A 15,751-nucleotide genomic window follows, 5' to 3' on the forward strand; every position below is an offset into this window, starting at 1 on the left:
CAGAGCTGATTTTCAGCGGGCTTGAGGCCTTTTTCGGCCTCCCAAAGGCTTGAGGAAGTCTTCTGCAGGCATTGCAGGCCGAAAACTAGCCCTGTTTCATCACTTCCTGTTTTTCCAAAAATACTGGAAGTGATGAAATGGGACTAGTTTTCGGCCTGCAAAGCCTGCAGAAGACTTCCTCAAGCCTTTGGGAGGCCTAAAAAGGCCTCAAACCCACCCAAAATCAGCTGTGAGGCACAGTGCAGGTAAGGGGGCGGCAGGGAGGCACGCATTGACTTCTGGGTTCTGGCACACAAGTGTGCAAGCACAAACGCAATTTTTGGCACAGAAGGTTTTGGCCCCAAAAGGTTAGCCACCACTGTTCTATACTGTTAAAACTGACCGGGTTTTTGGAGTAAGCCTTCAGATAAGGACTTTTTCATTTCCTTGCACAGTTTTGGCAGGACAAACTCAGCTGAAATTGGGATGAAACATGGTGCGTTGCCAGGATGCCATGAAGAAGCTTGCCACAAAGTGGCCTGGGTTTCAGAAGCACATAGGTTAACGTTAAATAGCAACCAGTGCAGTTAACAGAGCAACCATGAAGTGATTAAGCACTCAGACTGAATAACACTATGCCCTCCCCCCAGCATATCTGAAAGGTGGAGAGAGCAAAGAACCAGCATCTTTAAGATTTTAAACCAATATAATTTAAGAGGTTGGACAGCTATTTATCTGAAATGATATAGGGTTTCCTACCTCAGCAGAGGGTTGAGCTAGAAGCCCTCCAAGGTCTCTTCCAATTCTGTTATTTGTGCATTCAATCAACATCCCTACATTCAGTCAAAATCCATTACAACTAATGTTTGTGTCATTTGCTGTTATGATGACCAGAAGCAATGGTAGCCAACCAGTGGGCCATGGCCCACTGGTGGTATGAGAGAAAATTTTGGTGGGGCGCAGAGAAATCTCACCCCCAGAGCAATTAATCCAGGCTGTGCAGAAACACAAGGCTGCTCAGTCCACATGGCCCGCGGGAACCCTCGCCACCCACTCACTCCTTACCCGGCAAACTTGACTGCTAAATTGCTATTTTTCCAACCATCAGCTGTGAGATTTAGATTAGCTAGGAAGCAGGAAATGATTGGATTTCTTGCTTTCTAGTTAGTCTTTAGATCTTCAGCTCTGCTTTTAAGCATAGCCGAACCTCCCTTAGGACAGAAGGTTCTATTATTCAGTGCAGACTCATGGCAAGCAAATTTGAGAGACTGAGCTAGCCGATGGCAGATAGATCACTGAATGATTCTGTGAGCAACTCAATCTGCCTGCCTGCTTTGCCTGATTTTGAGTAAAAATTGCTCTCTTTTAATATAAAAAATTCAATATTCACATACATGGTGTGTTGTGAGTTAATTTTGTGAGTTTGCTTGCAAATTTTATGTGACAGACTGAGCTAGCTGATGGCAGATAGGTAGATATCTGAATAAATCTGTGATTCTGTGAGCAACTCAATCTGCCTGCCTGCTTTGTCTGTTTTTGGGTAAAAGTTGCTCTATTTTTTTTAAAAAAAAATTCAATATTTTTTATAAAAAATTCAATATTTATATAAATATTTATAATATTTACATATAAGCCATGCCCAGCCAGTCACATGACCATCAAGCCATACCCATAAATTAGCCCATGCCCACAGAACCGGTTAGTGGTCCCTGGGATTTAAAATTATGAGTGTGGTGGTCCCTAAGGAATTCCCTAAAGGAATACCAAGCAAATCTTGCTAAACATACCATTTCACTAACACTTCATTGTTGTTCCCTGAACCCTTCTCGTATGTTTACATGCCCTCCCTCAGTTTCAACTGAGTAACCACTAATAAGTAAGCTGCACTAAAATGCTTCAGCATGTCTTTTGTTTATGCATATTTGACCTGTCTTGTTTCTTCATCATAAAATATTTACAAATAATACAAACATGTTTAACAGCAATCACACATGCCAGCATTTGTGAAAGTGGCAAAGACAGCTGCTATTTACAGGACATGCAGTGCAGTTCATGAACAGAAGACCTAATGGTGAGATATTGTGCAGAAGTGAACATTGTCTAGACTGCTTCACCAAGCAATGGGTGTTGTGCAGTATTTTGGGTAAAGTCCAAGTTCAGATTTAATTCTAACATTCTAACCAGAGGTCAAGATTTTACTGTACATAACTTTTTTTGAAAAATAAATAAGCCTCCCTCACATCTAGACTGAGTCCTTCTGGTGACGTTGTAGATGAGTCCATGCAGTTTTCTTGGCAAGAGTATTAAAGTGGTTTGCCATCCACAGGCATTTCGTACCGACTGTGAGGATGAAAAACGTATTTTGTGACATTATGATGCAAACACTGAACCTGCAAATTTACATCTTAACTTTGTACACAAGTATATAAATCATTGGGTTTATGTATCTGTCTTTGGTCACCTGCTCTCCTTAACTCCCCCAGATGTGCTGTGCTTATATTCTTTCTTCCAAAATGTCTTCCCATTTCCTAATACCACCTTAAATTGTGGTATTCCTTACAAATCTCTCTCAAAATACTTCTCATGCTTCAACTTTCGTAGTTTCAAAGCCAGCCAAAGTGAGGCAGATGCTATCACCTGGATTAGTTTAAAGTCCCATTCCCAAGAAAACCAATACAAAGTACAGAAAATATCTCGTTTACTGTTGCTTATGTTTACCAAGTCATGTAGAACCCACCCAAACTGGCACTGCTAGTTAAAATAATGCAACATTATGTACCTATATATTTAACTTCACTTTAATTTCACTTTGTAACAGGAAAGCAATGTGTCGGTTGTACTCAAAGGTCCTGGAACCATGATGGCGAACCTATGGCACATGTGCCAAAGGTGGCACGCAGAGCCATTTGTGTCGGCATGTGAGCTGCTGGCAACCTTACCTCACTGCGTATGTGCGTGCCTCACAGGTGATTTTTGGCAGGTTTGAGGCCTTTTTCAGCATCCCAAAGGCTTGAGGAAGGCTTCTGCAGGCTTTGCAGGCCGAAAACTAGCTCCGTTTCATCACTTCCTGTTTTTCTGAAAATACCAGAAATGACAAAACGGGGCTAGTTTTCAGCCTACAGAAAGCCTTTCTCAAGCCTTTGGGAGGCCGAAAAAGGCCTCAAACCCACTGAAAATCAGCTGTGAGGCGCAGTGCAGGTAAGGGGGCAGTGGGGTGGGTGGGTGGGGATTGCACATGCATGCATAGGGGTTGTGGGGGGGCACACATTGCTTTCTGGGTGCTGGCACGTGAGCATGCAAGCGCGCACACAATTTTTTGCACAGGAGCCCAAAAAGGTTAGCCACCACTGCCCTAGAACCTAAAAAGCAAGTGGGAGCAATCCAGGCCTTGTGCCAATCTACAGTACAGGCAGCCCTCGATTTATGACCATAATAGGCTCAAAATTTATGTTGCTAAGTGAGACAGTTGTTAAGTGAGTTTTGTCCCCCTTTACAACCTTTCTTGCCACAGTGGCTAAGTGAATCACTGCAGTTGTTAGGTTTGTAACATGGTTGTTAAGTGAATTGACTTTGCTTGTCAGAAGGTCACAAAAGGGGATCACATGACCCTGGGACACTGCCATCGTCATAAATATGAGTCAGTTGCTAAGCGTCTCAATTTTGATCACGTGACCATGGGGATACTGCAATGGTCACACGTGTGAAAAACAGTCCTAAGTCACTTTTTTCAGTGCCATTGTAACTTCAAATGGTCACTAAATGAACTGTGGTAAGTCCTGTATTAACTTTCTAGCAATTTGACAGGTAGATTCAAATAAAGATGCCCTTCAAATACAGATAATATTAAGGAATTCGTATGGCTTTTCAATATTTATACCAAATTGAGGAGGTTATTCCTCTTCAGCAATAAGCACATGCACACACACACACTCACCTACTTAAAAAGATTCCCGATCTATGTTTTCAACCCTCATAGAAATTACACCCAGTTTCCTAGTCTCTGAAAAGCTAATTATGCATTCAATTAGAGTTTCTTAATAAAGATTAAAACTCAGAAGTCTATTATGAGCCCATATTTAATTCAAATGCAATTTTATCCATGCCATGAAAGTGCGAGTGGTAACAATGAATATAAATTATAATACATGCCACCAAGTGAATGCTATTTGTTCAAGAACGTTGCTATAAAGAATTAAATTTTGCTATCAGTTCCATAATCTAGTTAAAATAGGTATTCTTTATTTGCTCTTTCAATGTAGTCCAATTTCCCTACTTTGAAAAACAAATTCCAGTGACTAAAGAAAAGAGATTAATTTATCATTAAGACTCTGCCTAATTGAAGTCAATTCTGAACAAACTTGAATTCAATTTCTGCTCATTAAATTGAATGTGCTCTGCGTTTTCTCTCTGCATTGCTTTGAGCAAGCAGCTGAGAACAAGGGACTAACATCAAAATTATTAAATTGAGGAGATTTTATTTGGTCTTCACATGCCAGGGCCGCTTTGATGAGGAGCTGTTTTGGCACTGAAAGGAAACGAGAGCAGCTGGAGGAAAAATCAAATGAAACTAAGCCTTGGAAAATTGAAGAAAATGCAAGCTTAATAATATTTAATAATTAAATTTCCACAAACAATAGCGGCAAATGAAGTAATCTGCAAAGTCTGTGAACTCATTTGCATAATTGATGCCGGTCCCCTGTAAATGAATAATGAAGATAATAAAAGATGTTGCTAAAAATGGGCACAATAACAGCAAAATTTCATCAAGCCGCGCTCTCTGATTAATCTGCTCTTGCAAATCAGCAGCGAAAGGGGAACGCGTGATTAACCACACTGAGGACTGCAGCAGGCGGCAAGCTGCCCTTTCTCTGTGTGTGTCTCTGGGTACCGCAGCTCAACCTTCTCCCCTGCACTGCTGTCCTGCTCTTGCCAGTGCAGGAAAGAGGCACCACCACCACCGCCCCTCCCTACCCCAACCCCGCTCTTTTCGAGGAGCCACCACATTTTTGTCATTAACCACGTCGCTTCTGTCTTCCTTCTCAGCTCAGCTCAAATAAACAAAGCTGGCTTTGGCTTCCTAGGCCGAGCTGCTTTTGCAGTCTTGCTTAGCTTTGTTTGCAAGGACCGGCAGCAGGGTTGCTCCAGGTGTTGACGAGAGGTTTTTCTCACTCTACTTGCAGAACTAGGTCTCCTGGCTATGAAGGAGGAACTCTCCCACTCTGGCTACTGCTGCTAGACCGGAGCGGGCCCTGAGCAAAATGAGTTGGGAATGGGTTAGGTTTGAGGAAGTTCTACAGTAGACATCTTTGACCTTTTCTCCACCGGAAGTAGCATCAGAGGCAGTGGTGGGATTCAATTTTTTTTTACTTTTGTTCTGTGGGCGTGGCAGGGGAAGGATACTGTAAAATCTCCAGTCAGAGGTGGTATATGCTAGTTCTCCGAACTACTCAAAATGTCCCCTACTAGTTCTCCAGAACTGGTCAGAACCTGCTGAATATCACCTCTGATCTGAGGGAAGTCAGCGGTGGGCTTCAAAAATTTTAGCAAAGGTTTCTCTGCCAGGTTGCTGGGTGGGCGTGGCCATTGTGGGCATGGCCTGGTTGGCCTCCTGCACCAATGGGGGGGGGCAGTTTTGCCCTCCCCAGGCTCCGAAGGCTTTCCTTGAGGCTCCAGGAGTGCGAAAACGGCCTCCCCAGGCTCTGGGGGCCCTCTGGAGGCTGGAAACAGGCCCATTTCCAGCCTTCCAGAACTTCTGGTAGGCCAATTTTTCGCTCACCCTGAGCCTCCATGCGCGCTCTGCACTTACCTGCATCCAAAACTGGCCGCTTGGAGACTCCTGGGAGGGGAGGGGTGGCCCAGGCCAGTCAAGGGGTGGAATTTGGGGGTTCTCTGAACTGCACAGAATCTTAACTAGGGGCTCTCCTGAACCCCCAGCAGCCCACCCTTGAGGGAAATGCAAAAAACAGTGGAGGCAGCCAGGAGAAAAACTAACCTGGACTTCATTTTGGCTAAATGAACAGTAGTGAATGGATTTATTAGCCAGTGAAGTGTTTAATCATTTTTCCTCTGATCATGTTAAAAAGGAAAAATTGGTAACTCTTTCTGGAGGGCTCTGAGGGCTACAACACCACAGTTTTCAAGAGCCCGGAAAGCCCTGAAGCTTTGTGTATCTCTCCTCTACAAGCAGTACTTTGGGCCCTGAGGAAAGATGCTAAGGTTAGGTGATATCCACCACCATTCACAGATAAGTGACAAATAGAGGGGCAGGTTTAGGGCAGGACCAGAGATGTGTGGCAAAGCACATTGTTCATATGAAGAAGGTGTCAAGTTTTTAACCCCAAACCCTAGAAATCAGTTGTCATTAATAGAAAGCAACCTTCCCTCAATATGAAACCTGTTATAATCTGCTGTACTTCAGCCCCGCCAACACAGCCAGTACCCACCAGGTTAAAGAAGGTTAGTGCAAACCCTTCTGGACAAAATGGGCTGATACTTGGATCTGGTTTAATGCTGCTTTGTCCTCTTGAAATCACATCTGAGTTAATTACTCTCCAGATGGCCTCAGCAAGACAGTAATTGCTCACTTTTAAACTTTCCATCTATAATAGGAATCATCTATAGCAGCTTGCCTTCCAGAACTATTGCAAAAATTCTTTAAATCATTAAACATACTTTCTTACTGCTATGATTAATTAATGTGTAGTTTCATACTTAATTCTTTTCCTAAATTCCTGTGTCTTTTCAAATGCTGCTTCTTGGCATTTTAGGAAGCAACTAATCAATCAAATCAAATCAACTTTAATTGTCAGAGTACAACATGTGTAGAATGAGATTGGCTGAGCCTCCCTTCGTGTACCCCGTCCCCGCAACACAACACAGTGAAGGCAGAAAGTCCTAACAATGGTGCTGGAAGCTGGATGTAGGAGAGAATTGGAATATTTTCAGTTTTGGTAATCAGTAAAAAAAAAAAATCCCCATCATACTCTCGTGCCAATGTAGGGATTCCAAACCAATTCCCTGCTTGGCTCCTCCCTATGGCTCTGACAATTTTTCCCTGACAGAAACAAATATATACAATTATTTGGGAATAATCCATGTTGAAACCAAAGGAACTTCCAAGAAAAAAATGGGGGCGGGGGGAGGACTGAAGACTAGTTTTATAGTGACTTTTCATGGGAGCAGTAGACCAGCTAAGGCCCACTAAATGTTTCTTACCTATAATTTCTAGCAGCTTCCACCAGCATGACCAGGTGAAAAGGGTGGTACTTATAATTCAATAACAGCTTCAGAGTTACATTTTCTTCATCCTAAGTCACAGTAATGCAGCTTCTGGTGTTATTTGCAGCTAGTTTGTTGCTTCTACAATCATGAGTGATAGGCAGCATTCATTGGCGAATAAAAATTGTCATTATTTGATCTGAGAACTGTTTAGGCTACAGAGATGCTCAGTTGCTTAATGGTGTTGTAAGCTGACAGATGACTTGTAAAAAGTAAATGGCCAGTATATTGCATAATAACATGTGCAGTTATTTCCAAATTAGAATGACATCACTCATCCAGCAAGTCAGAAACATACAGTATATTAACAGGGGTCCCATACAATTCCATGTTGTTGCAGAGGTTTATAACTCAGCAATATAAATTAGCTCCAGGCAGTAATGTGGCAAGTAAGGTCTCGGTCTGGGATTTAATTATTTTGATTAATTTGAGAGGAAAATAATAGTCCAATATTTTTTAATAATATCTAGAGAGCCGAAAGGAAGTCAATAGGATCTCTCTGCTTATATAACTGAGCTATATTAAATGAAGGAGCACATGGCTGAAAACGCATACAAGGTTGTCTCAATATATATTGTCTTAGACAAAGAGGGTTTTGTCGCATTTTTAAACGGAGTATTGTGGATATGTGAGATTTAGACATCAGTGTAGGAACCAGGAGACTGGGAGTTCTAGTTCTAGACTGGCTTTGGGCCAGTCTCAATTTCTCAGACCTAGAAAGAAGGCTGTGGCAATCTACTATTGAAATGGTTGACTAGAAAGCTATATGAACTTGTCCAGGGGTGGGATTCAAAAATCCCAGCAACTGGTTCGCTGCCCGGTTGCTGGGTGGGTGTGGCCATGGTGGGCATGGCCTACCAGAACTTCCAGGAGGGCCGTTTTTCACCTTTCCTAGCCTACCGGAACTTCCAGAAGGCCACGCCCACCATGACCACATCCACCCAACAACCAGGCAGCGAACCAGTTGCTGGGATTTTTGAATTCCCCCCCCCCTGCACAAGTCCATATAGTTTGTTTAGGCAACCATTTCAAAATGGTCCTTGGGGTTCTGGGAGGGTGAAAACAGCCTCACCCGGAGACCAGAGGCCCTCCGGAATCCAGAAACAGGCCCATTTCCGAACTTCCAGAAGGCCCATTTTTCACCCTGCCAGAGCCTCCACACAGATCCTGCACTTACCTGCATCCAAAACAGGCCGCATGGAGACTCCTGGGAGGGGCAGGGAGGGAGGGGCGGGGCCAGCTAGTCAGTTCAACTACCGTTTCAATGAACCAGATGTAAATTTAACTTCTGATTCACCCGAACCAGTCCGAACTGGTAAAATCCCACCCTTGGACTTGTCCAGGCAGTCATCAGAAGTCAAGAATGACTCAGAGGCACACAAAAACATACACACAATATATATATATATATAAGCTATGTTTGAAGCACTGCCTACATAAATGGTTCTACTATAGCTTTCTCCAACCTGATGCAATAGAACATAGGCCCCCATTATTTGTGTGACTTAGAAATTGTAGGAATTTATTAATATAACTGGGAGCACCAAGAAGACAGTCAAATTAAAACCTAATTTGCATGTATCAAAAAGGGAAAAAATAAGCTGTTGTTTTTTTCTTGCTGCAGCTTCCAAATGAAGATTTGTTAAGCCTAGAACAGGGCTGTCAAACTCGCGGTCCATGAGCCAAATGCATCATGCACTGGCCACGCCCATGCAATTTAGTCAAGTGGGGGGGGAGTCACGATACATCACATGATGCCACTGTGAGGCCACGAGTTTGACACCCCTGCCTAGAAGATCCAGGTTTCAAACATCCAGATGGCCTTTAGGTAGCAGCGGCAAGTTTCTTTCTGTGGCTTTTTAAGGATCTTCCACATCAATGCAGTCCAAATCTGGTTTCACCCGCTGAGTTCAAACGCAAGGCATAAAACAGATTTGAAATATGTAGTAAATAAATGTGTGCCAAAAATAAGGTGTTGATTCCCTTCAACATCCTTTGAAAGGTTTCACCTAGAGACAGGAAGCTTCCCACTTCCGATATGATGAAAGATCTGTTCGTTTTAAGGTGGTGATGAATGCTAACGAAGATGGGAGTCCCTAATCTTTGCCAAAGGGACGGAACGGGGAAGGTAGGTGCTCAAAAAACAAATTAATAATTAATGGGTCATTTAAAATGGCATGATGAAGCAAAGCAGATATTTACTTGGCAGTGATGTATACTGTGGCATCAAATAAAGTCTCCTGCCATATGCACTCACCATTCTCAAAACAAGGGAATAGGATTGGTAGAGTTGCCATCATTGTTTCTTTAGTCAGTGGATGTATAGCCGTTGGAAGTAACTTGTATTGTCACAAATATTCTTGTTAATAGGTTTCTGCTGTTATCTTTTGTATCTGTAAAAATAACATATCCTAAGTCACAAAGATGTTTTTTCAAGAGGCAACTGGACTTTCTGGTCTTTCTTTCTTTCTTTCTTTCTTTCTTTCTTTCTTTCTTTCTTTCTTTCTTTCTTTCTTTCTTTCTTTCTTTCTTTCTTCCTTCCTTCCTTCCTTCCTTCCTTCCTTCTTTCTTTCTTTCTCTTTCTTAAAGATGTTTTGCTTCTCATCCAAGAAGTTTCTTCAGCTGAACAAGCTTCTTGGATGGGAATCAAAACCTCTTCAAAGAAAAAAACAGAAAGTCAAGTTGGCTGTTGTAAACTGGGACCTGGATGACTGAGAATCTCCATAGACATTAAACATATCCTAAGATGAGAATTCTGTCTAGAAATTATTCCCATTAAACTTACAAGTGCTAAAAACCCTGTTATCTGAGCAAGAACATTTGTTTGCTTTGCTCTGCCTCCCTGAATGCAGCCTTGATTACCTTATGGATTGTTAGAATGGTGGGAATTGCAGAACCATTGACTTTGCAATAGCAGGAGAGTGCAAAAGTTACCTGTAAGGCTACAGGCAATGTCCTCAACTTACAACCACAATTGAGCCCAAAATTTCTGTTTGGTAAGCGAGATATTTGCTAAGTGAATTCTGCCCTATTTTATGACCTTTTTTGCCACATTTGTTAATTGAATCCCCTGAAATTGTCAAATTGGTAACACGGTTTGCTTGCAAAAGGTGGTCACTGCAACCGTCATAAGTTTGAGTCCCTTGCCAAGCATTTGAATTTTGATTCATGTGATCATGTGATCATGGGGATGCCGCAATGGTCATAAACATGAAAAATGGTACTAAGTCATGTTTTTCAATGCCGTTGTAACTTTAAATGGTCACTAAACAAACTGTTCTAAGTCAAGGGCTACTGTACTTATAAATCTGCAATACCAAAAGGCCAAATGCCAGGCCCAACCATGGCAATCTATTTCTCAACAATTGGGCTGACCAATGGAAAGATTACTGAAGCAATAACTCTTGGGAAATTAGAACACAAGGAGAATGCTCATACTTTGCCTGTGTAAGATCCTTAACCCGAGCCCATTTTTTTCTAAATGGGTCACAAATAGTATGTGACAAGGAGACAAAAAATTCCTGGCACTTGGTAGGAAGGAGAGGAGAGGAGGATGGAGTGGGGTGGGGGGTTTGTACCCCCCAAAAAAAATCAAAATACATTGTCGCAAATTTGAAAAGCTCATGTTTAGTCTTATGTTTTTCTTAAGTAAGAGAAGGAATTGCCCTGCCAATAGTTTTCATTCTGTCATCTAGTATCAGATCTTTGAAAGATTTGGGGCCACAATGTGGAATTAGTCGGGGTGGGCTTCAAAAATTTTAGCAACAGGTTCTCTGCCTGGTTGCTGGGTGGGGTTGGCCATGGTGGGTGTGGCCTAGTCGGCCTCTTGCACCACAGCTGGTCTCCGGAGGTTTTCCTCAAACCTCAGGGCGGGTGAAAATGGCCTCCCAGGGCTCCAGAATCTCCCTGGAAGCTGGAAACGGGCCCATTTTCAGCCTTCTGAACTTCCAGGAGGCCCATTTTTCACACTCCCTGAGCCTCCGTGCGTACACTTACCTGCATCAAAAACGGGCCATGTGGGGACTCCTGGGAGGGGAAAGGTGGGGTCAGCGGGGCCAGCCAGGAGTGGGATTTGGGAGTTCTCCAAACTGTACAGAATCTTAGCTACAGGCTCTCCCAAACTCCTGTGAACCCCCAGCAGCCCACCCCTGGAATTAAGGTTTCAAGAGGGGTTCTACCTCTGTCACAAAATAATGTTCAGATACATAAATCAACGGTCTGACATGAAAAAGCAAGTTTGTCTATTTATTTGCTTGTGTTTTTTTTTGTTAAATTTATTTGCCACCCACCTCGCTGTGTATTCAGCTGAAGCCCAAAGTTACCTGGGAACATATCAGTATATTAGAAAAAGGGTCTATTTCTGAACTCTTCCTGGTGAGTCTAAGATGTAATTAAATTAGTTAGACTGCTTCTATTTTACCCAAAGGCCTTAAGGTGAGCATTTTGGTATTATATATGCCAAAACATTGCCAGAATCATTTTCACTTAGTATTACACTCTCTGCTGCCTTTGATTTCACAGCTTTTCATTTGTGAAAAAATAAAATGATATTCTTTGGAATAAGAGGTGTTTGTGGGTCATCATGACAGCCTGGAATGAATAATAAATAACTCTTTGAGAAGAAAAATACTTGGAACAAGCCATCAAGTGCTCGTAAATAAGCAAAAGGGAAGGTTACTTGCAAACGTCACCCATTTGAAAAATCAAGAAACTAAATGTGAACAGCATTTATTATAAAAATGTGCGCCGAGTTTTATTTCTTGAAAGAGAAGAGACATGGGATATTGAGTCCCTCTGGCAATGTTATCTCCTTTTTATTTTCTTCTCTTTTTTGAGCCAAAGGAGATAGTGTATGACATCTAAAGTTGTGTTCCATACATTTGTTGTTGCTTTTTGAAGTAGCAGAAGGATGGGTCCCCATCAAAATTGTGACATTTACGGCGAAGCCCTCCTTGCCATGGATCTATCAAAAATCATGTCCCACCCACTTTGGAAGCAAATTCCATTAATATACCGTACGTTGTAGTAACAGCAAATAAATTAAATCATTCTTCCTCTACGCCACAAACATTAACATAGCATCTCTTCACTTTTTAAAAGAGATGCATGAAATCTAGGTTGATCTTTCGTGTATTATCTTGCTCAGACCTCAAGAAGGGAAGAAATGACATATAACATTTCCAAAACAATTGCTGTGCAGCTTTCATTAAATAATCACTGAAGCCATGTTGATATTAAATATAAAATGCCAAAGATTACATGTGCATGCCTACTTACTTGCAATTCTACTTGCTGACAGAGCTGTGGTGTCACAGTGGTTACAATGCAGTATTGCAGGCTAACTTTGCCCACAGTCTGGAGTTCGATCTTGACCATCACAAGGTTGACTCAGCCTTCCATCATTCTGTAAAATGAGGGCTCATATTTTTTTGGGGGGGGCAATATGCTGATTCCATAAACTGCTTAGAGAAGGCTGTAAAGCACTGTGAAGTGGTATATAAGTCTAAGTGCTATTGTTATTGCTACTTAGAAATAACTACCACTTAGATCCAATCCTTGATTCCCAATACCGGTAATCCTCAACTTAAAACCATTCATTTACTGACTGAAGTCACAATGACACTGAAAAAGTGATTTATGACCATTTTTCACACTTATGTCCATTGCAGCATCCATGTGATCAAAATTCGACCACTTGGCAACTGGCTCACACTTATGACAGCTGCAGTGTCCTGGGGTCATGTCATCACCTTTTGGGACCTTCTCACAAGCAAAGTCAATGGGGAAGTCAGATTCATTTAACAACCGGGTTACTAACTTAACAACTGTAGTGATTCACTATACCACTGTGACAAGAAAAGTCATATAGTGGGGTAAAACTCACTTAACAACTGTCTTGCTTAAGCCCAAAGTCTATGTACACCATGTTCAATATTGCTCAGGTCCATTCTAAAACAGATATGCAGAAAAATTAATGTACTCTGTGTCTGATAGCAGAAAAATAATATTAAGCAGTAATAAAAATGTCTTTTCAGAGCCTGCAAGTAAGCCCTGTAAATTAGAGAGATTAAATAATGCAAGGATAAGCTTACATTGCTACTAAATATCTGGGGTTTCAATAGCAAAAGAAAGAATATATAATAAGAAGTCACTGGAGAGGGTAACTCAAATGTATTTCTGCTTTGCATGGAAAATCCAACAATACATAAAGAGTTGAATAGGGGGTGTTTAACTACTATGCCCCGAGGAAATACAAACACTGCTGTGGACTTCTTGCTTTTTGGCTACAAGGAATTTCTGCCTTAAATTGAATAAACAAATAAAGTTTTGAATCTACAGGAATGAATAATCGTGTGTTATCTTACAGTAATATAAAATCTTTTGATCATTTCTATTGGCAAGGAAATGGTAACTTACTATACAGCCTACAAACATTTCTGTCCAATGCCATATTCTCTACCTCCAATTTTTTCTTCAAGAGGGCCAGAATTAATGTTTTTGATCCTTATTTATTTCAGAAATAGAGCATAGGAAAATCAGTAGAGCTAAGCACATGGTGTTTGCACATAATTAACTGGTCCATCTTGATCAGAATATATGATAGAATACAGTGTGCCTTCAGCAACCATCTGCTGGAAGAAGAGAAGGAGTTTTCCAAACTCATCTTTAAATGACGTAACTTTTGGACACAAGTATGCTCTGAATATTCACTGGCAGGGAGGTTACTTACAACATTTGAGAAAACATGCCTGTTTAACTGATGCCTCCCTTCTGCAGCAGCTAATAGCAATTGCAAAACTGCATCTATATTGTTCTATAACTACTAGAATCACTTAGGCTGTAAAGAAGCACATATAAAATAGCAATAGCAATAGCACTTAGACTTATATACCACTTTACAGTGCTTTACAGCCCTCTCTAAGCGGTTTACAGAGTCAGCATATTGCCCCCAACAATCTGGGTCCTCGTTTTATCAACCTTGGAGGTATGGAACCTTGAGCCAGTCAGGATTGAACTCCTAGCAGTGAGCAGAATTCGCCTGCAATACTGCATTCTAACCACTGCACCACCAAAAGAATCAGAATCAGAACTACACAGTTGTGAGTTTTGAAATTATTGGGTTTTTTTAATTTTAGGAACTGGTCATCACTGAAATATCTAAATAAAACAGGTATTTTAACAGCTGCTTGGCAAATGTAACCAAGCTATTCACAAATAGATGAAAAGCATTCAGCTACTAAAGTTATATTCATTCCTTTGCACCTTGTTATCCTCTTATTATTTGCCTGTCACAGTGTTGTCACAGGCAACCTAACATTTGAACTGTTAAACAACATAAGAGATTTTGGACCAAGAATGTTACAGGTTTTTACCACTCATCTTGTAAGCTAATCATACTTTTTAGTACCATGTTATCTATCTGTCTGTCTGTCTGTCTGTCTGTCTGTCTATCTATCTAGCTATGTATAATCTATCTATCTATCATCATCGTCTATCTTTAATCTATCATCTATCTATCCATCATCTATATCAGGGGTGTCAAACTCATGGCTCATGGGCCAGATGCATCAGGCACTGGCCATGCTCATGCCTGGTTTAGCAAAGGGTGGAAAGCAGTGACACATCACGTGACAACATGATGAAGTGAGTTTGACACCTCTGATCTACATCATCGATCTATCTATTATCTATCGATCTATCAATCTATTGTCTATATCATCTATCTTCTATCATCATTATCTAATTAATAGATAGACAGACAGACAGACAGACAGACAGACAGATCATATGTATCATCTATCGTCATTATTTATCTATCATCTATCATCATTATCTATCTATCTATCTATCTATCTATCTATCTATCTATCTATCTATCATCTATCTTTGTTAGAAACCACCCATTTCCTTCACAGAAGGACATATGTACTTCAAGATACCACTGAAAAGCTTTTAGTTTTTGCCTTTGCGTCCTATTATGGAATGAATATGTCATGTGAAACAGGGGAGAGCAATCCCAAATAAAAGCTGACAGAGAAAAAAACGCCACTTTGAACATGATGGTAGTTATCAGTATCTATACACTAGATGGCAATAAGGGATTAGAGCTTTCTGTGTCTCTTTAGTATCACCCAGTGGTCATCTGGAGTATGCAGCATGGTTTGAGATAACCCATCAACATTACACTGAGGCCCGCCTTAACTAGTAGCTCAATATGTCTCCTAAATAGCAATATTTTTGAGCCAGTGGTCACATTTTAAAAGTCAGTGTAAAGTTATTTAGATACTGGATCAGGACTGTGAAAAACCAGATTCAAATACTTGTGAATGTTCAATGACTCAGTGTAGGAGAGTATTTCAGGCCAGCCTTCTTTAAGAAGTTAATATGTTATGGAAAATAATACATTAATAACAGGGATATAACACTATATCAAAAAACATGGATATAAATCTAACAAGTGAAGATCAATACATAACTTGTGGATGCTCTCATA

Source organism: Pseudonaja textilis, chromosome 3 (assembly GCF_049901715.1).
Source record: "Pseudonaja textilis isolate UNSWEBS1 chromosome 3, rPseTex1.2, whole genome shotgun sequence".
Lineage (NCBI taxonomy): Eukaryota > Metazoa > Chordata > Lepidosauria > Squamata > Elapidae > Pseudonaja > Pseudonaja textilis.